At 46.4% G+C, this 20,498-nt stretch overlaps 1 protein-coding gene across 3 annotated transcripts in view; it reads left to right on the forward strand.

Annotated features, from left to right (window-relative positions):
- ELF1 (E74 like ETS transcription factor 1) overlaps window positions 1-20,498 on the forward strand; it is a 293,243-nt gene that overhangs the window by 179,313 nt on the left and 93,432 nt on the right. Inside the window, exon 1 of one of the 3 annotated variants that reach the window (XM_063952881.1) lies at window positions 14,122-14,203. The exons of the other annotated variants lie outside the window; for them this stretch is intronic. The gene's annotated coding sequence lies outside the window, so the exon portion shown is untranslated. Of the gene's footprint in view, window positions 1-14,121; window positions 14,204-20,498 lie in introns of those variants that run through there. 3 annotated transcript variants of the gene reach the window in all.

The raw sequence follows: 20,498 nt of genomic DNA on the forward strand, positions 1-20,498 counted from the left end.
GAAAGTGGTCATGCTGTTGGCCTTAGCATTGGCTAGGCGTGTGTCGAAATTGGCGGCTTTGTCATGTAAAAGCCCATATCTGATCTTCCACATGGACAGGGCAGAATTGAGGACTCGTCCCCAATTTCTCCCAAAGGTGGTGTCATCGTTTCATTTGAACCAACCTATTGTGGTGCCTGCGGCTACTCGGGACTTGGAGGACTCCAAGTTGCTGGATGTAGTCAGGGCCAGGGCTGTAACTACGTGTGTGCCAAGTGGGCTTGGCACACACCGCAGTTGCCCTGAGGGCGCAACGGCCAGCGGCATGTAATAAGTCAAATTGACTCATTACATGCCGCCTCTGGCTGCTGTGTGCGCCGCGCTGGAGGGAGAAGAGACTAGCGCCGGGCAGCGTTCAAGGAGGAGGAGGGAGGGGGAGCAGGGAGCCGCAGCAGCGCTATTTGATTGGTAGTAAGCGCCGCTGCAGCATCCCCCTCTACTTCTGTATTGGCTGTTATGGATGCTGGGATGCGGTTCCTTCATCCCAGCATCCACAGCAGCGCCAGGCAACCAATACGGAAGGAGAGGGGGATGCTGCAGCGGCGCTTACTACCAATCAAATAGCGCTGCTGCGGCTCCAGTCCCCCTCCCTCCTCCTCCTTCTCACCTCACTGCCTGCACCGAGAGGGAGATGCCAGCACGAGGAGCCTGTCAGCGGGGAGAAGGTAAGTATATCCCTCCCTCTCTCTCTCTCTCTCTCTCTCTCTCTCTCTCTCTCTCTCTCTCTCTCAGGGGGACACCGTCTGCCGCAATGTGTAAAAGGGGGCCTGGCTGCCGCAATGTGTAAAAAGGGGTCCTGGCTGCCGCAATGTATAAAAAGGGGGCCTGGCTGCCGCAATGTGTAAAAAGGGGTCCTGGCTGCCGCAATATGTAAAAAGGGGTCCTGGCTGCCGCAATGTGTAAAAAGGGGTCCTGGCTGCCGCAATGTGTAAAAAGGGGTCCTGGCTGCCGCAATGTGTAAAAAGGGGTCCTGGCTGCTGCAATGTGTAAAGAGGGGGCCTGGCTGCCGCAATGTGTAAAAAGGGGGCCTGGCTGCCGTAATGTGTAAAAAGGGGTCCTGGCTGCCGCAATATGTAAAAAGGGGGACTGGCTGCCGCAATGTGTAAAAAGGGGGACTGGCTGCCGCAATGTGTAAAGAGGGGGCCTGGCTGCCGCAATGTGTAAAAAGGGGGACTGGCTGCCGCAATGTGTAAAAAGGGGTACTGTCTGCTGTAATGTGTAAAAAGGGGGACGCTGTCTGCTGTAATGTATAAAAGGGGCTCTACCTGGTGTAGTGGCGCTACTGTGCAGCGTAATTTGAATAATGTAGACTACTGTGCACCGTAGTATGAATTGCTATTATTTTGTGGCCACGCCCCTTCCCCGTGAAGCCACGTCCCTATAAATTTTTCACGCGCCTACGGCGCGCACTGCCCCTGTCTTCCATGGGGGGGGGGGCGCCACTGTCGTTTCTTGCACACAGCGCTAAAATGCCTAGTTACGGCACTGGTCAGGGCTTTGAAAATATATGTTTCCAGAACGGCTGGAGTCAGGAAGACTGACTCGCTGTTTATCTTGCATGCACCCAACAAAGCTGGGTGCTCCTGCTTCAAAGCAAACTATTGCTCGCTGGATCTGTAGCACGATTCAGCAGGCTCATTCTGCGGTTGGATTGCCGCATCCAAAATCGGTGAAGGCCCATTCCACCAGGAAGGTGGGCTCTTCTTGGGCGGCTGCCCGAGGGGTCTCGGCTTTACAGCTTTGCCAAGCGGCTACTTGGTCGGGTTCAAACACATTTGCAAAGTTCTACAAGTTTGATACCCTGGCTGAGGAGGACCTTGTGTTTGCTCATTCGGTGCTGCAGAGTCATCCGCACTCTCCCGCCCGTTTGGGAGCTTTGGTATAATCCCCATGGTCCTTACGGAGTTCCCAGCATCCACTAGGACGTCAGAGAAAATAAGAATTTATTCACCGGTAATTCTATTTCTCGTAGTCCGTAGTGGATGCTGGGCGCCCGTCCCAAGTGCGGACTTTCTGCAATACGTTTATATAGTTATTGCTTAAATAAGGGTTATTGTTATGAGCCATCCATTGAGTGAGGCTCAGTTGTTGTTCATACTGTTAACTGGGTAAGGTTATCACAAGTTGTACGGTGTGATTGGTGTGGCTGGTATGAGTCTTACCTTGGATTCCAAATATCCTTTCCTTGTAATGTCAGCTCTTCTGGGCACAGTTTCCCTAACTGAGGTCTGGAGGAGGGGCATAGAGGGAGGAGCCAGTGCAAACCAGATAGTACCTAATCTTTTCTTTAGAGTGCCCAGTCTCCTGCGGAGCCCGTCTATTCCCCATGGTCCTTATGGAGTTCCCAGCATCCACTACGGACTACGAGAAATAGAATTACCGGTGAGTAAATTCTTATTTTCTATGTAAATATTCTATACAATTTTGCTGACCTTTGACTCCAGGATATTAAATGTTAGCTAATTAGCCATAGCCCTTATAGGCTTCCTTGCTATTTGCTGTATAATTACTAGTAGGTGTTTAATTAAGAGCACTAGCTCTACTTTGAACTGTTTCTATACTAAAAGAGGCCTAACTACTTATTGCTTTTTGCCTGTTTAAAAAGCAGTGGTGGCCAAAGCATGTACTTAAAACATTTTTCTTAAATAACTCAGACCTGTTCGCGGCAGCAAATTTGTTAGCTAATGGGCAAAACCATGTGCACTGCAGGGGGGGCAGATTAACATGTGCATCGAAAGTTAGATTTGGGTGGATTATGTTGTTTCTGTTCAGGGTAAATACTGGCTGCTTTATTTTTACACTGTAATTTAGATTTCAGTTTAAACACACCCCACCTAAATCTAACTTTCTCTGTACATGTTATATCTGCTCCCTCTGCAGTGCAATTGGTTTTGTCCATTAGCTAACAAATTTGCTGCTGCGATCAGGTCTGAATTAGGCCCCTTGTTTGTTCGTTAACCTTGTGGCACAGTAGTTTGCGTTGCTGCCTCAGTTCTGGAGTCATGGGTTCTCTTGTATTGGCTAATCTGTGCAGATGTTTTATGTACTCCGTGTGGTTATCCTTCGGGTGCTGTGGTTTCTCCCACTGTCCGTAAAACATAATTTTCTGCTGACTAGGATGGACCTTACAGTGTGTGTAGTAGGCAATCTAGACTGTAAGGTCATGTGGGACAGGGACTGATGTGAATAATTGGATGGTCACTGCACAGCTTTGTGTAATGTGGTGCTTAAATGTAATCTCTTAGTATTAACTGGTTGAAGTACAATACTAGAGCTAAAAGGGCAAATTTAAGTTGAACAATGATATCTCTTATGATTAATTGCTCAAGGCTAGTAATATGCTGGTGTAGGTAGTGTATATGTCAGGAGCACAGGGAGAGTACAGTAATGCTGCATTCACACCGCAAATGCCGGGTCCTACCCGGTAAGACAAACGTGTACTTACCTGGTGGGATCCGGCATTTGCGCTCCGTTGCAGGCTTCCCGACCCGGCAATATACCGGGTCGGTTGCCATGACAACGGAGGCCGCAGCAGCAGCAGGGGCGGGGGTGGAGGCGGCGTCGGGAGATGAGCTCATCTCCAGCGCCGCCTCTCCCTATCTTGTGAATGGGAACAGTGTCGCATCGACACGGCTCCCATTCACAACGCACCTGACCCGGTAATCAACCCGGGTAAAACCCTTCTTTTTTACCGGGTTGATTTACCGGGTCAGGCGACCCGCTAAATCGCCCAGTGTGCTTTCACATCGCATACTGACCCGGTTCGACACGGCAATATGCCGTGTCGGTACCGGGTTATTTGTGCGATGTGAAAGGGGTATAAGTGGGATCCAGTTAATTTGCTGGTTGTCAGAGTACCGGCACCAGAATCCCCAAAAGGTCAGGAGACAGACGTTGAAATCCCGACAGCTAGCATCCCGACCTTAGTAAGTGTAGCGCCTGGGTTAGGTTTAGAGCTGAGGGTGGTTAGTTTAACCGCCACCCAGGGAGGTTAGGGTTAGGCTGCGAGGAGGAGGGGTTAGGGTTAGGCTGCGGAGGGAGGGTAATGGGCCCTACACACTGGGCGATATTACTGAAAGATATGAACAATCTCGTTCATTAATGAACAAGATACCGTTCATTTCTCATACGTCCTAGAGGATGCTGGGGTCACCATTAGAACCATGGGGTATAGATGGGATCCGCAGGAGACATGGGCACTTTAAGACTTTGAAAGGGTGTGAACTGGCTCCTCCCTCTATGCCCCTCCTCCAGACTCCAGTTTTAGAATTGTGCCCAGGCAGACTGGAGGCACTCTGAGGAGCTGTACTGAGTTTCTCTGAAAAATACTTTTGTTAGGTTTTTTATTTTCAGGGAGACTGCTGGCAACAGTCTCCCTGCTTCGTGGGACTAAGGGGAGAGAAGTATGACCTACTTCCAGTGAGTTCAAAGGCCCTGCTTCTGGCTACAGTACACCATTAGCTCCTGAGGGTTAGATCGCTAGGTACGCCTAGATGCTCGTTCCCAGAGCCAGCCGTCAACCCTCTTACAGAGCCAGAAGACAGGTGAGTAGAAGAAGATCAAGAAGACTTCAGTGACGGCATTCTGAGGTACCGCACAGCGATCGCACGCTGCGCGCCATTCTCCCACACACACAGCAGCACTACAGGGTGCAGGGCGCGGGGGGCACCCTGGGCAGCAGAAAAGCTTCAAAATAAACTGCCAAGAGGGGACATAAGTGCCTAGGCACTGTCCTAACTCCCGCCAGTATAAATATATATTTAAAAAAAAGCGGGACTGAAGCACGCCATTAAGGGGGCGGGGCTTCGTCCTCACAGCTCTCCCAGCTCAGTGCCATTTTCCTCTACACAGGCTGCAGAGACGCTGGTCCTTCCTCACACTTCTGAATAAGTATCAGGGTGCAAAACGGGGGGGAGGGGGGGGGGGCACAGAAATATTGGTGCAATATATATTTAATATAAAAGCGCTGCAGGTCTGGGGCATTCTTCAGTGTTTCAGAACCGGTGATTAGGCGCTGGGTTGTGAGCTGGCAAACTCCCTCTGTGTCTCTGACAGACTTTACTGTGGGTCTGTCCCCTATATGCACGGTGTGTCTGTGGGTGTTTTGTACACGTGTGTCGGCATGTCTGAGGCTGAAGGCTCTTCCCAGGAGGAGACTGTAATAGGGACACAAACGGCTGTGGGAGTGACCCTGTCGGCACCGCCGACTCCTGATTGGGTAAATATTTTGAATGCTAATGTGTCTCTTATTAGTAAGAGATTAGATATATCTTAATCTCAGAACCAGGCATGGAAGAAATCTGTGGAGGATGTGTTATTACAAGTCCAGACCCCCTCGGGGTCACAAAAACGTTAGTTTGCCCAGTTGGCAGACACGGATACCGACACGGACTCCAGTGTCGACTATAGTGATGCCAGATTGGATCCAAAATTAGCAAAGAGCATTCAGTACATGATTGTGGCGAAAAAAGACGTATTACATATCTCCGAGGACCCTGCTGTTCCTGATAAAAGGGTCTGTATGTATAAGGAAAAGAAACCTGTGGTAACGTTTCCTCCCTCATGAACTGAACCCTCTTTTTGAAAAGGTTTGGGAAAGCCCTGACAAAAAGTTTCAGATTCCCAAAAGGATTCAGGTGGCCTATGCGTTTCCCTCTGGGGATAGGGAAAAGTGGGAGTCACCCCCCCATTGTGGACAAGGCCCCATCGCGGTTGTCTAAAAAGGTGGCTCTCCCGTCTCCTGACACGGCAGCCCTTAAGGACCCTGCGGATCGGAAGCAGGAAAATACATTAAAATCCATTTATGCCACCACGGGTACGCTGCTCAGACCAGCCATTGCATCTGCGTGGGTGAGTAGTGCTATCGAAAAGTGGGTAGATATCTAGGGTATCTATATCAGATGACAAGTTAAGGATAGCGTCCTTTTGACACTGGGTTATATCAGAGATGCTGCGGCTTACCTAAAGGAAACGGCGAGAGATATTGGCCTTTTGGGATCGAAGGCCAATGCTATGGCAGTCTCAGCTAGGCGAGCATTGTGGATCCATCAATGGAATGCTGATGCTGACTCCAGGAAAAATATGGAAGCTCTGCCATATAAAAGGTGTCTTGTTTGGTGACGGTCTCGCTGATTTGGTATCTACGGCTACCTCGGGTAAGTCATAATTTTGGCGTTACGTTCCTTCACAACAAAAGAAAACACACCACTATCAGATGCAGTCCTATCGGCCCAATAAATACAGGAAAGGCCGAGGTTCTTCCTTCCTTTCTACTAGAGGAAGGGGAAGGGGTAAAAGATCACCGGCCTTGGCAGGTTCCCAGGAGCAGAAGTCCTCCCCGGCTTCTGCCAAATCCAGCGCATGACGCTGGGGCTCCTCTGCAGGAGTCCACACCAGTGGGGGCACGTCTCAAACTCTTCAGTCAGTTCTGGGTTCGTTCGGACCTGGACCCATGGGTTTTAGAAATAGTGTCAAAGGGGTACAAACTAGAGTTTCAGGACGTTCCCCCTCGCCGATTTTTTAAATCGGCCTTACCAGCTTCTCTTCCGGACAGGGAGGTGGTATGCAACGCAATACTAAAGTTGTGTCAAAATCAGGTCTTATCAGGGTTCCCCCGTCACAACAGGGAGAAGGCTTTTCTTCGAGCCTGTTTGTGGTTCCGAAGCCGGACAGCTCGGTCAGACCAATCCTGAACCTAAAATCCCTAAATTTCTACCTAAGAAAATTCAAATTCAAGATGGAGTCTCTCCGAGCAGTGATCTCCAGTCTGGAGGAAGGGATTTTATGGTGTCGGTGGACATAAACGATGCCTACTTACATGTTCCCATTTATCCTCCGCATCAGGCTTACCTGAGGTTTGCTGTTCAGGTTTGTCATTACCAATTTCAGACGTTGCCGTTTGGTGAAAATCCTCGGAGCCGTGGACAGACCAAAGTGATGGCGGAAATGATGGTTCTCCTTCGCAAGCAAGGAGTCACAATTATCCCGTACTTGGAAGATCTCCTAATAAAGGCGAGGTCCAGGTACCAACTGGTGCAGAACGTTACACTCTCCCTGGCAGTTTTGCAACAACATGGTTGGCTTCTAAACTTGCCAAAATCAGTTGATTCCGACGACACTGTTTTTCTTCCAGTGGAAAAGTCTCTGGAAATTCAGAGCCTGGTCAAACAAATTCTGAAACCAGCAAGAGTGTCAATCCATCAATGCACTCGTTTGCTGGGGAAGATAGTGGCGGCCTACGAGGCCATTCAGTTTGGCAGGTTCCATGCCAGAGTGTTCCAGTGGGACCTGTTGGACAAGTGGTCCGGATCCCACCTGCACATGCACCGAAAAATAATTCTGTCTGCCAAGACCAGAATCTCACTCCTGTTGTGGCTGCACAGCTCTCACCTCCTAGAGGGGCGCAGATTCGGGATCCAGGACTGGATCCTAGTAACCACGGATGTGAGTCTCCGAGGCTGGGGGGCAGTCACACAGGGGGAAAACTTCCAGGGGAAGATGGTCAAGCCAGGAGACTTGTCTGCACATTAACGTTCTGGAGTTAAGGGCCATTTACAACAGCCTTCTTCAAGCGGAACATCTGCTTCGCAATCTGCCCGTCTCGATCCATTCGGACAATATAACAGCAGTAGCGTACATAAACCGCCAGGGCGGAACAAAAGCAGAGCGGCAATGGCGGAGGCAACAAAGGTTCTCCGCTGGGCGAAAAGGCATACAAGTGCCCTGTCAGCGATCTTCATTCCAGGAGTGGACAACTGGGAAGCAGACTTCCTCAGCAGACACGATCGCCATCAAGAGGTATTCACAGAAGTGACAGGTCTTTGGGGAATTCCTCAAATATACATGATGGCGTCTCGTCTCAACAAGAAACTTCAGAGATATTGTTCCAGGTCGAGGGACCCTCAAGCAATAGCAGTGGACGCCCTAGTGACACCATGGGCGTTTCAGTCGGTGTATGTATACCCTCCACTTCCTCTCATTCCAAAGGTACTAAAGATCATAAGAAGAACAAAGGTTCAGGTGATCCTCATAGTTCCAGACTGGCCAAGGAGGGCTTGGTATCCAGATCTTCAGGAGTTACTCATAGGAGATCCCTGGCCTCTTCCTCTATGAGAGGATCTGTTACAGCAGGGGCCGTGCGTGTATCAAGACTTACCGCGGCTGCATTTGACGGCTTGGCGGTTGAACACCAGATCCTAGCCCGAAAGGGTATTCCCAGTGAAGTCATTCCCACACTTCTTCAGGCTAGGAAAGGAGTAACGTCTAAACATTACCACCATATTTGGAGAAAATATGTGTCTTGGTGTGAATCCAATAATGCTCCTACGGAAGAATTTCAGTTAGGACGTTTTCTCCATTTTCTACAAGCTGGTTTTGATGCAGGCTTAAAGTTGGGCTCAATTAAAGTACAAATTTCAGCCTTATCGGTTTTCTTTCAAAAACAATTGGCCTCCCTTCCAGAAGTTCAGACTTTCGTGAAAGGCGTGTTGCACATCCAACCTCCATTTGTGCCCCCAGTGGCATTATGGGATCTTAACGTGGTGTTGCAGTTCCTTCAATCACATTGGTTTGAACCTTTACAGAATGTGGAGTTGAAATTCGTCACTTGGAAACTGGTCATGTTGTTGGCCTTGGCATCCGCAAGGCGGGTATCGGAGTTAGCGGCTTTGTCTCACAAGAGCCCTTATTTGATCTTCCATGAAGATAGAGCAGAGTTGAGGACTCGTCAGCAATTTCTGCCGAAGGTGGTTCCATCGTTCCACGTAAACATACCTTATTGTGGTGCCAGTGGCTACTGACGCCTTAGTGGAGTCGAAGTCTCTCGATGTGGTCAGAGCTTTAAAAGTTTGTCACTCAGATTAGGAAAACGGAGGCTCTGTTTGTTCTGTATGATCCCAACAAGATTGGGGCTCCTGTTTCCAAGCAGACTCTTGCTCGCTGAATCTGTGCTACGATTCAGCATGCTCATTCTACGGCTGGATTGCCAGTAGCGAAATCGGTGAAGGCCCATTATACCAGAAAGGTGGGAGCGTCCTGGGCGGCTGCCCGGGGGGTCCCGGCATCACAACTTTGCCGAGCAGCTACTTGGTCGGGTTCAAACACTTTTGCAAAGTTTTACAAGTTTGATACCCTGGCCGAGGAGGACCTCATGTTTGCTCAATCGGTGCTGCAGAGTCATCTGCACTCTCCCGCCAGTCCTAGAACTTTGGTATAAACCCCATAGTTCTAATGGTGACCCCAGCATCCTCTAGGACGTATGAGAAAATAGGATTTTACTACCTACCGGTAAATCCTTTTCTCTTAGTCCGTAGAGGATGCTGGGCGCCCGTTCCAGTACGTACTGTATCTGCAGTTATTAGTTATGGTTACACACAGGTTGTGTTACGTTTATAGTCAGCCTGTTGCTGACATTGTTTATGTCGTTGACTTGAGTTCTGTTGAATGCCACGTTGTACGGCGTGTTTTTGGTGTGAGCTGGTATGTATCTCACCTTCGTTTAACAATAAATCTTTTCCTCTAAATGTCCGTCTCCCTGGGCACAGTTCCTATAACTGGAGTCTGGAGGAGGGGCATAGAGGGAGGAGCCAGTTCACACCGTTTCAAAGTCTTAAAGTGGCCATGTCTCCTGCGGACCCCGTCTATACCCCATGGTTCTAATGGTGACCCCAGCATCCTCTACGGACTAAGAGAAAAGGATTTACCGGTAGGTATTAAAATCCTTTTATCTTTCAGTGTGGAGGCAGGAATGATGCGCGGCCCCGCGCTTGTTCATCGTTGGTGCCCCGTCGCTTATGCATGCAGGCCAATATGGACGATCTCGTCTATATTTGCATGCACTGCTATGGGGCCGGTTGACGGGAGGAGTGACGAAACTTCACTCCCCCGTCACCTATCCCCGCCGCCGGGTCGCCCGTCTGCCATATCGGCGGTCGAGCAGCTCGGCGGCGGGTCGCGCAGTGTGTAGTGCCCATTAGGGTTATGGTTAGGCTGCAGGGGAGGGAGGGTTTGGTTTAGGCCTCGGGAAGGGAGGGTTAGAGAGAGGGGAGAACAGCCTCAACTCACCCCTTCGGCATTGCATTCTTTGTGATCCCGGGGTCGGTATTATGACCGCCGGGATACCAAGTGCCGGCAAATTATACTGAATGCCAGAAAGAGCGTGCTCCTGTATTTGTGGCTATATGAAGTCTTGGACGTCTGTGCGCATTACTACAATAATATTTCCATTTGGTCTCCGACAGGAAACAAGATTCCCAAATGAAGTTTGAATTAATTATTCTTCATATGATAAATAGGACTTCCGCATTTATTATGAACACTGTACAAACACTTATCTTGTATGCGTATTTGACACTTAATTACATTGTTATTGTGTATGTATAGTATAATGATACACACATTTAAAAATAACCGTCAGGCCACCTCTATACACTATTGCTACGTTTTCTATGTACTACCATGGTGCTAAGTCTAGGCACTTATTACTCCTAGCGTAAACCTGGCGCATATCCTAGTGTTGTAGATCTGGACATATTTTGACATGTTTCCGACTAATCCTGTGTATATAAATGTGCTTAATTCTTGTTCTACTTATTTTAAGGCACAAATACGTCAAACTCCTATAAGCAACATTGAGTGAGGTGTGCTGCATTTGTGTGTTCTATGAAACCTGTTCAGTACTTGAAGCATAAACATATTTTGCCAGTAGTATACTGAAATAAGGTCACGCCCTGTTAAGGCTGTGCTGTTTAAGCTCTGCTAAATGTGCACGCCTATACCCATCTTCAACACAGTTCCTTTTTTTTTTTTTTTCTCCTATCTGTTGTGCAATTATAGTTTCTTCTTGTGGCAACATATTGCAAAACATAAAATGAAGAAACCTTTACTAAAGTGGCATTGAAAAGTCATTATTTGCCGAAGCAATATGGATAAGTACCTTGTTTCAGCATATAAAAATTTAATTTCAACATTCTTTTCCGGCATCACCTAGGATACAAGTATTGTATTCAGAGTCCATCAACCTTAAGTGGAAGAATTGTGGTGCTACTGTACCTAACTAGATTGTACCTTCCTAGTTTTATACAGATTATGGTTATGATGCAAAAAGCAACTATTTACATAAGTACATAAATTGTAACCATGTCATTTAATCATTCTTTGGTGTATTGTGGTACTTTACTCTTTCGTTAATGCTTGCTTTTTGGATTGCAGTGCTAATATATCGAGGCTTTTACGGTGCATGTGATAATAACAAAGTCTTCAGTTGTCTACAATAGTGCATGTACATATACAGTATTTATGATTACACACCACCAGTTTATCTGTGGTAATAAGTGCTGACTTAGAGCAGACATTACCAACCTCGGCCTTCAAGGCACTATAAACCTTTTACACCGCCTGAAATATCCCGGGATTTTGCACGGGAGCACGCAAAATCCCGGCACTGCAGGCGGTATAAAATGGTCCTTCTCCTAAACCCTGGGTCCACTTTCTCGGGAATCCAACCCGGCTTGTACGCAGGGTTGGAAAATGGGTAAGACCCGGGTAGGAGGCAGTGTAAATGGGTAAGCGGGTCAGCCGACCCGGCACTTATTTACAACATGGCAAACCTCCCGTACCGCAGTGTCTTGCGGGAGGTCGGGAGGCTCGGGGTCACGGCGCACGCTGTCTATGCAGACAGCGGTGCCGTGCTAGTTGCCGTGCAGCGGCTGGGGACAGCACAGCAACTTCCAGATTGCTGTGCTTGTCCCCGACGAGATGCTCCGGAGCACCGGTCTGCAGTGTTTCCCAGCACTTGGAGATTACATCATCTCTAAGCGCCGGCCCACAAGACGCTGCACCCGAGTGCAGTGTAAACAGTGCTGATCTGGGAATATGGCACTGCGGTATAAATGGGGGGGGGGGGGGGGGGGGAGTTACAAATCCTGGGTCAAACCTGGGATTTTGGTGTAAAAGTGGTATAACAGTGCATGTTTTACTTATATCCAGACTTCAGCACAGATGGCTAAATCAAAATATTTGAGATACTAATTAAGTCACCTGTGCTCAAGCATGGCTGTCCCTTAAACCTGGACTGTTAGGGGTAAATTTACTAAGATGGGAGTTCTGTTTAGGATGGGATGTTTCCCATAGCAACCAATCAGATTCTACTTCTCATTTATCTAGCACCTTCTAGAAAAGGGGTGGGGAACCTTTTTTCTACCAAGGGACATTTGGATATTTATAAAATCCTTCGGGGGGCATACAAAAATTATCAACTTAAAAATTAGCCTGCCCCCAGTCAGTAGTTATGCCCCCAGTAAATATGCCCCAGTAGATACGCCCCCTGTCAGTTGTTATGCCCCAGTAGATATGGTCCCATTAGATATGCCCCCAGTCGGTTGTTTGCCCCCCAGTAGTTATGCCCCCAGTCAGTTGTTTGCCCCCTGTAGTTATGCCCGCTCACACGCATTAAAAGAAAGAAAAACCCACAATACTCACCAGCCCTGCTCCTGCTTCTGGACTGCTGTAAGTCAGTCCAGAAGTCATGACATCTCCCATAGTGGAGAGAAGTCATGACATCTCAAAATAGTGGAGAGAAGTCATGACATCTCAAAATAGTGGAGAGAAGTCATGACATCTCAAAATAGTGGAGAGAAGTCATGACATCTCCCATAGCGCCACACACGCACACTGCCAGAGCTGGAAGCCGGAGCTCAGGAGTGAGCTCCTGCCTCCGGCTGCTGCTGTAGGGAAGGAGCAGGGCACCCACTGGTAACAAAATCTCAGTGGGTGCCCAGCATCTCTCTCGGTTGGTGAGCCTGGCGTTGCCGGATCACATGGATTTGCGGGCCAGAGGTTCCCGACCCCACATGTCAGGCCCGAAACTCCCCTACCCCACCCGCACAAGTACAAAAGCATCGCACAGCGGCAATTCTTTTGTACTGGAAGAGTAGCTCCCAGCAGGCGCAGCTCCTGCGCGCTGGCATGGAGCTACACGTTGCTGCCCGGGTCGCCCTCCCCAGCGGTCCGGGCACGCCTGCGTTGCCCGGACCGCACCTCCCTAAACAGCGGCCAAACACCGCTGGCACACCCCCTCCCACCCAGTGACTGCCTCTGCCTGTTATGCGCCGTTCAGACCTGATTGCTGCTGTGAGAAAACGCACAGCAGCGATCAGGTCTGAATTAGCCCCTTAGAGCTTTGAATATTGAACTTGCAACTGTACTTTTCTTCAGTACAAGGACAAAAACAACCCTTCCAACTTAGGGGTCCATTTAAAAAAGTGTTGACAAGCCAAAATGACAGCAAAAAGCAAAAAAAATAAATCTCTTTAGCCAGCAATATTTGTGCAGCCAGTGTTAGTGCACATCAAAACCTAGAAATGTCGCTGGTGAACTTGTTTAAGCTAATGAAGGATGGAGCATGATTGTTCCATTCTTCCTTAAACTCATTCCAGTGTATACACTCAATCTGGGCTCAATGGCATTCACTCCGATGTCTGAATGAATCCCTGGCAGTGAGACAAATGATAAATGTATAGAATTTCAGGAGGTCTACTGCATGCACACCTTCTGAAATGACATTTACTTACCGTCAATGTACTTACGCATTTATAGTCAGCATGACAGGATTTTGGACAGGAACTTTGCAGTGATTGTAGTTTCCTGTCACATACAAGGAGAATATAGTATAGCAATAGTTTTATTCAATCTCTAGAGAAGAGTCATTTATGCTGCATAAGTGGACTACAAAACAATTGTCATATTTGCTAGAATGACAAGTTGCATGCTTAGTTGAATGTACACCTAGATCCATCTACTAAAAAATATTTGAACTAAAAATGAAATAATATATCATTTTATGGAAAGGCACACTGTTTGGGGGTCTGACACAGCGAGGAAAGGGTTAAGTATGAAGTCAACAGGTATAGGCACATCTAGGTATGTGATATGTTTGTTTTGGAAGGTGCTACAAATGCTGGCTCTGTGCAACCTGACACCACGTAGGCCGGCCCAGCCTCCCCAGGAAAGCAGCAATGTAAGAGAACTGGAATTTCTGGTCCTGCTCAGTAATAGCAGCCGGCCCTCCCTGGGCTGTGACCGGTGAGTGCTGTCATTTCCAAACTGAGAATAGGAATATGGGGCAGAGATGTGTCTGATCTGCCCATCTCCGGCCTCAGTGTATTAGGTAAGGGGCAGTTTGTTCATCCAAAGATGTTAAACCAGCATTACAGCTTATGGACCTTGTGCTTTGTTTTACAGGTGTGTTATAGCGTATGTCTTTAGCAAACTGACTTACATTTTTGTATAATATAGGTTGGGTTGCTTGTAAAAATGATTGATTTTAAGATACAGCCACAAGGTGATCCATGAAAACTGCCATGTTACTGTGTGTATTGGAGACCTTTGTGTAGTCTGTGCTGTAGAAAGGTATCTGATTGCATGGGTATAAGATCCCCCTATCCTACTGATGTAACAGGCTCTTGTCATTATAAACTAAATATTGTTACAGTCTGCTCTCGTTTACATGTGTAATTGGTGAGGCATAAGCGCAGGTAAGATGCCTGTCTGGCAGGATAAAACCTGTCCTTCTGATAGTGCACCTATTGCTCTGTGTATAATGTGAATGGTGTGCGACTAGCGCTCACCTGCAAAAGCTGATTTCCGTATGCACAATGTGTATTGTACTTTTCATCTATACCTTGTGTTTACTTGCTGCATTTGCTGAACATTAGTTTGACAAATGTGTATTTGTTATGATGAGAGCATTATTAGCGCAGGCTATGTGTGTATTTATCCTAGTAGGGTCCCTATTGTTTATATTGATACCAGACAATAGTGAGTGTGTGACAGAAGCTGTGTAGCTCTGTCACACCCTTCTGCCAGCAGTCCTGGGGGCCGATCTCCTCATATGTCACAAATGCATAAATGCCTGTTTTATTTAAACCCACCATAACTCTACTTTACTTTATAACAAGTTCTGTTTTTGTGTTTTAATCTGTATAGATAAACCATTTAGAAATGTCCACATCTGTCTTTTATGTTATGGTACAGTAAAGCTGTATATCCCAGTGTGTTGTGGTACTGTGAAGCTAACTGATTTGGGTACAGATATCTAGCAGTGGCCCTCATTCCGAGTTGTTCGCTCGCAAGCTGCTTTTAGCAGCTTTGCACACGCTAAGCCGCCGCCTACTGGGAGTGAATCTTAGCTTATCAAAATTGCGAACGAAAGATTCTCAAAATTGCGAATAGACACTTCTTAGCAGTTTCTGAGTAGCTCCACACTTACCCGGCATCTGCGATCAGTTCAGTCAGTTTCGTTCCTGGTTTGACATCACAAACACTCCCAGCGTTCGCCCAGACACTCCCCCGTTTCTTCAGACACTCCCGCGTTTTTCCCAGAAACTGTAGCGTTTTTTCACACACTCCCATAAAACGGCCAGTTTCCGCCCAGAAACACCCACTTCCTGTCAATCACATTACGATCACCAGAACGAAGAAAAAACCTCGTAATGCCGTGAGTAAAATACCTAACAGCATAGCAAATTTACTTGGCGCAGTCGCACTGCGGACATTGCGCATTTGCGACTAATCGCTCCGTTGCGAAAGAAAAATAACGAGCGAACAACTCGGAATGACCCCCAGTGGGTGATAATAAACCCATGAAAACTGGAAATGTAGGGACTCAGGAGGCTTATCCCGGTTCCTCTGGAAGGAGTAGAACAGTCCCTGGCTAAGCGCCAGGCAGGTATGCGAAGCATGACACAGCTTTTCAGAGTATCCCTTTGGTTATGTCAGTTTACATGTTGGCATTACATGTGTGCCTATTGCTCAAGCATCTTATTGGCTGCAATGTTCTAGTTAATTAAAATATTTTTTTGCATAGAGTTAGTTATATTTAACACTGCTTCAAAATAAAAACAAATGTACAGGAAAACTGCTAAAAAACAAAACTCCACTCTATTTACGAATATGGTGTCCTGTGGAGCGCCATTATGGCAAAATACATGTTTTTACTATTCCTTTTATAAATGCTTAATTTGTGTTTCCTTTTTAGTAATTCTGTTCTCATGGGAAAGGCAGGGAAGTAATATTATATCAGTCACAAAGTGTAGTTGGAACATAATCACTGTTGCATGTAGTTACCCCCTTCAGATTATGCTGTGAGGCCAGAAGTAATACACTATGCAACCAATTTATATAGCTTGGTCAGTTTGAGACAATATTACCCCTTTTGTCTGCTAAAGATATAAGAATCTCTAAAATGATATTTTGTTTTGCAACTAGGCTTGGAGTGGTTTTCTAATTTATTGGGCTTTTCACCAAATTTCTTCTCTTCTCTATAAGAGAATTTAGTGGTGAGTAACCTGAAGCTTTCATCTTTGCTCTGGAGAGACCCAAGCAGTGGGTGACAGGTTCCAGTTACATGTATGTGCAACAAATGGAGGGCCAAAGTATTATAGAAAACGCCATTTTATGGGCTGTTTATACAAAACATCTAGAGTTGCTCCAGCAGGTACATAATATAAAGCATGTCTGAAATTTAGATTGCAATCTCTCAATAATGGGGCCCATAAATAGTAAGCTTTCACACACGGGAAGGCCCTTTATATCACGTTTTATTTGTATGAAATGCCTAACTGTATTATGGGACATTTAATCTGGTTTGTTAGTTTCATATAATAATATTTCACAAATACTGTATTTAAACCCAATTTAATGAATAAAAATAGCACACACAAGTCTGGGAAAGGGACTAGTTATTTGTTATCCATCATAAGCCCCACCCCACACCAGGTGCTGTTAGCTACTTTGATGAGTATCAGTGACTGCAGATCACTGCAGACTCTCTGGGTGAGAGGCTGCTACTTATGCTTCTGTCTTGTCAATGATCTGAACTATGTTATGGTTAAATGAGAGTCAAATGAGCAGTACATGGGGAGAAGAAAGGAAAAGTATATAAAAAAACATGCACCAAATGTGATCTCATCGCTGTGAGGTGAATCTCTCACCTATTTTGAGTTGTGTGCATTTGCCCCATGAGGAAAATAACCTGCTGCAATATTATAATGTAATAATAATTGTTTAAATGTATGTATGTATGTATGTATGTATGTATGTATATATATATATATATATATATATATATATATATATTCTCATGAGGAAGTGCTGCATAAAGTAATTTGGTTGTGCCTTAACTTCCCTGTGGTGAGCAACGTCACTTATTTTTATTTAGCTTTTGAAATGGACTTTACATTGGGCATGTCTCCCACAATGTGAGCTCAGATCATTTCCTGTATTAGTTATATGAACATGTGGCCCCAGATTACTGACAAGGCGGTACCGGCGACCGCCTACGGCCCGGTGGGACCCAGGGGACCCCTCTGCCACCCACCCTGGTTGTGCATGATGGAGCAGTTGGGGAGCAGCAGAAGAGTTCTTTACAGCTCACTGTTCAGTCAGCAATCCCATAATACAGGTTGAGTATCCCATATACAAAGTGCTTGGGACAAGTATTTTGGATATCACATTTTTCCGTATTTTGTAATAATTGCATGCCATAATGAGATATCATGGTGATGAGACCCAAGTCTAAGCACAGAATGCATTTATGTTTCATATACACCTTCTACACACAGCCTGAAGGTAATTTTAGTCAGTATTTTAATAACTTTGTGGGTAATTCCAAGTTGGTCGCAGCAGGAATTTTGTTAGCAGTTGGGCAAAACCATGTGCACTGCAGGGGGGGCAGATATAACATGTGTAGAGAGAGTTAGATTTGGGTGTGGTGTGTTCAATCTGCAATCTAATTTGCAGTGTAAAAATAAGGCAGCCAGTATTTACCATGTACAGAAATAAAATAACCCATCCAAATCTAACTCTTTCTGCACATGTTATATCTGCCCCCCCCCCCTGCAGTGCACATGGTTTTGCCCAACTGCTAACAAAATTCCTGCTGCGATCAACTTGGAATTACCCCCTTTGTGCATTAAATAAAGTTTGTGTACATACACACAATTCATTTGATTCTTATACAACTTACACACACAGCCTGAAGGTCGTTTAATACAATATTTTTAATAACTTTGTGTATTAAGCAAAGTTTGTGTACATTGATCTATCAGAAAACATAGGTTTCACTAGCTCATGCTCACTCAAACAATTACGTATTTCGGAGTATTTGGATATGGGATACTCAACCTGTACTCTGAAAAAGGGTCAGAGGAGCATGTGCTGAGCTCTGATTGGAGGAGTATGCATAAGATATGAGGAGTCCATAATTGGATGAGCTTAGCACAACCTCCACTGACCTCTGAAACATTGGTGGACCATAGACGCCATGCTTCCTGCTGCATTGCCTCTGTCTGTGTAATGTCAAAGGATCACCTGCACTGGATTAAGAGATTCAAGCAGTTCCTTTTTTCACAGGCAGGTAAACAGCATCAGGTTAGCTTTGGACAGCTTATACTTCACAACATGGCAATTTACAGTTCACAAGCAAGTTGGTAACAAATCCATATGAATTCCTATCGTAACCACATACCCCAAGCCTATTGTCCAGGCGAATGGTTCACCATTGGAAGCCCTGTGGATCTGCACTGACACAACTTTAAAAGCAGATGTCAGGTGCTGCTAATTAGCCTTGTTCGTGACTTACCACTGGTCCTAGTAAAACTTGGACTGGATCTCATTACACCATGCTGTTTATGGCTCCATCTCTGCACACACCTGCTGCTCCCCATTAACCTTATGTGAAAACAAGCTGTCTCTGTCACAGCCTGTATCCCCTATCACCACAGCCCTTTCTCCTGTCTCTTGCTTGCAGCCCCTCACAGCTCCTACAGTATCCCCACCCACACAAATTTCCTTTACTCTTGCCTACACATTCTTTAATTTCTTATTCCTCTTCTATTCTCTCACCCTTTACCTTCTTCCACCTCTTCTTCTGAAGTTGATGATGTCCTCATGGCTGCTGAACAAAAGCAACATGAATGAATGGAGGCGCAATTGTATCCAATAAGTATAAAATAAGAAACTATTTTCTCTTACGTCCTAGAGGATGCTGGGGTCCACATTAGTACCATGGGATCAGGGGTGTATCTAGGGGTCCGAGCGCCCCTTGCAAAGTAAGGGGCTGGCGCCCCCCCCTACACAAATTTGGAAAAAGGTGTGAGAATTAGAAATGGGGCATGGTCTTGTGGGGGAAGGGCGTGAACACAATAGTACTTCCAATTCAAATTATGCCACACAGTAGTGTCCCTCATTCACATTACACTGCACAGTAGTGTCTCATATTCATATTACACCATCCCTCCCCTCTAACCCACCTTTCTCACAGCCTGACCTTAACCCCCTCCCCCCCAAAGCCTCATCAGTGGTGCCTAACCCTAACCCACCCTTCCTAATCTCCCTCCCTGCAGCCTAACCCTAACCCTCCCACCCTCGCTGCCTAAACCCTAACCCTCCCACGTGGCTTGCCAGTGGAGACTTTGGCACCAACTCGATCCGGATTTTGCCATTCTGCATCGCTATCTATGTTGGGATGCCAGCATCAGCATTCCGAGCAGTTTTGGGATGCTGGCGTCCGCTTTCCAACCGCCGGGATGCCAAACGCCAGCATCTTGACTGTATCCTGAATGAAATGCTAATGAGCTGCTGTGAGATAAGCCTCAAATGGACCCAGCCATTATCCAAACACCATTAGTTAGATGGTAGAACTTGTTTCCTGTTAGAAAAAACATCAGGGTGCCATCACTTCCAAGATAAAATGATCAATTATACAATTAACTGATATACATTTCCTTGAACATGGCCTTGAAATAGGTAAGATATGTATTTTCTTTATTACACTCAACAAGTTAAAGTTTTCACTTACTATTTACTTACATCTAACATGCATGAAAATCATGTAGTTTTCCAGGTACTACAGTCCCTTCTCCCAAACACTGGCACTTTTTTATTATCTTCAACAACAAATAGATCTATAGCACTGTGCTATATAACAATTGCTGTGTACCTAGTCAGAGTCTGTTACTGCCGCCGGTGTCCGTCAGCACCGCACTGCACTAGTGATCCAGCACAGGCTTGGACTGGCCCACAGGGGTACAGTGAAAACCACCGGTAGGCCCCACTGACTGGGGGCCCACCCCCACCTCTAAGGATCAGGATCCAGACTTTGAACTTGAATTATACATTATACATATGTTACCTTATACTGGACTATGGTGTATTTTTTACAGTGCATTGCTGTTATTAATCTGTTATTAATCTGGTACATTATCATGCATGCAGCAGTACTGTATATATTTATGAAGGGGCCCAGACGTTGCACTCTCTAATGGTTAGTCAAACTAATGATTTGGCAGGCCACACCCCCTCTGCAGAATGGCCACACCCCTAAACATGGGCCCATACCACTGCATTCCCCCGGGGGGCCCTGCATGCCCCAGTCCGACCCTGGCACCGCACTTGTAATCAGA

This window comes from Pseudophryne corroboree, chromosome 2 (assembly GCF_028390025.1).
Source record: "Pseudophryne corroboree isolate aPseCor3 chromosome 2, aPseCor3.hap2, whole genome shotgun sequence".
Lineage (NCBI taxonomy): Eukaryota > Metazoa > Chordata > Amphibia > Anura > Myobatrachidae > Pseudophryne > Pseudophryne corroboree.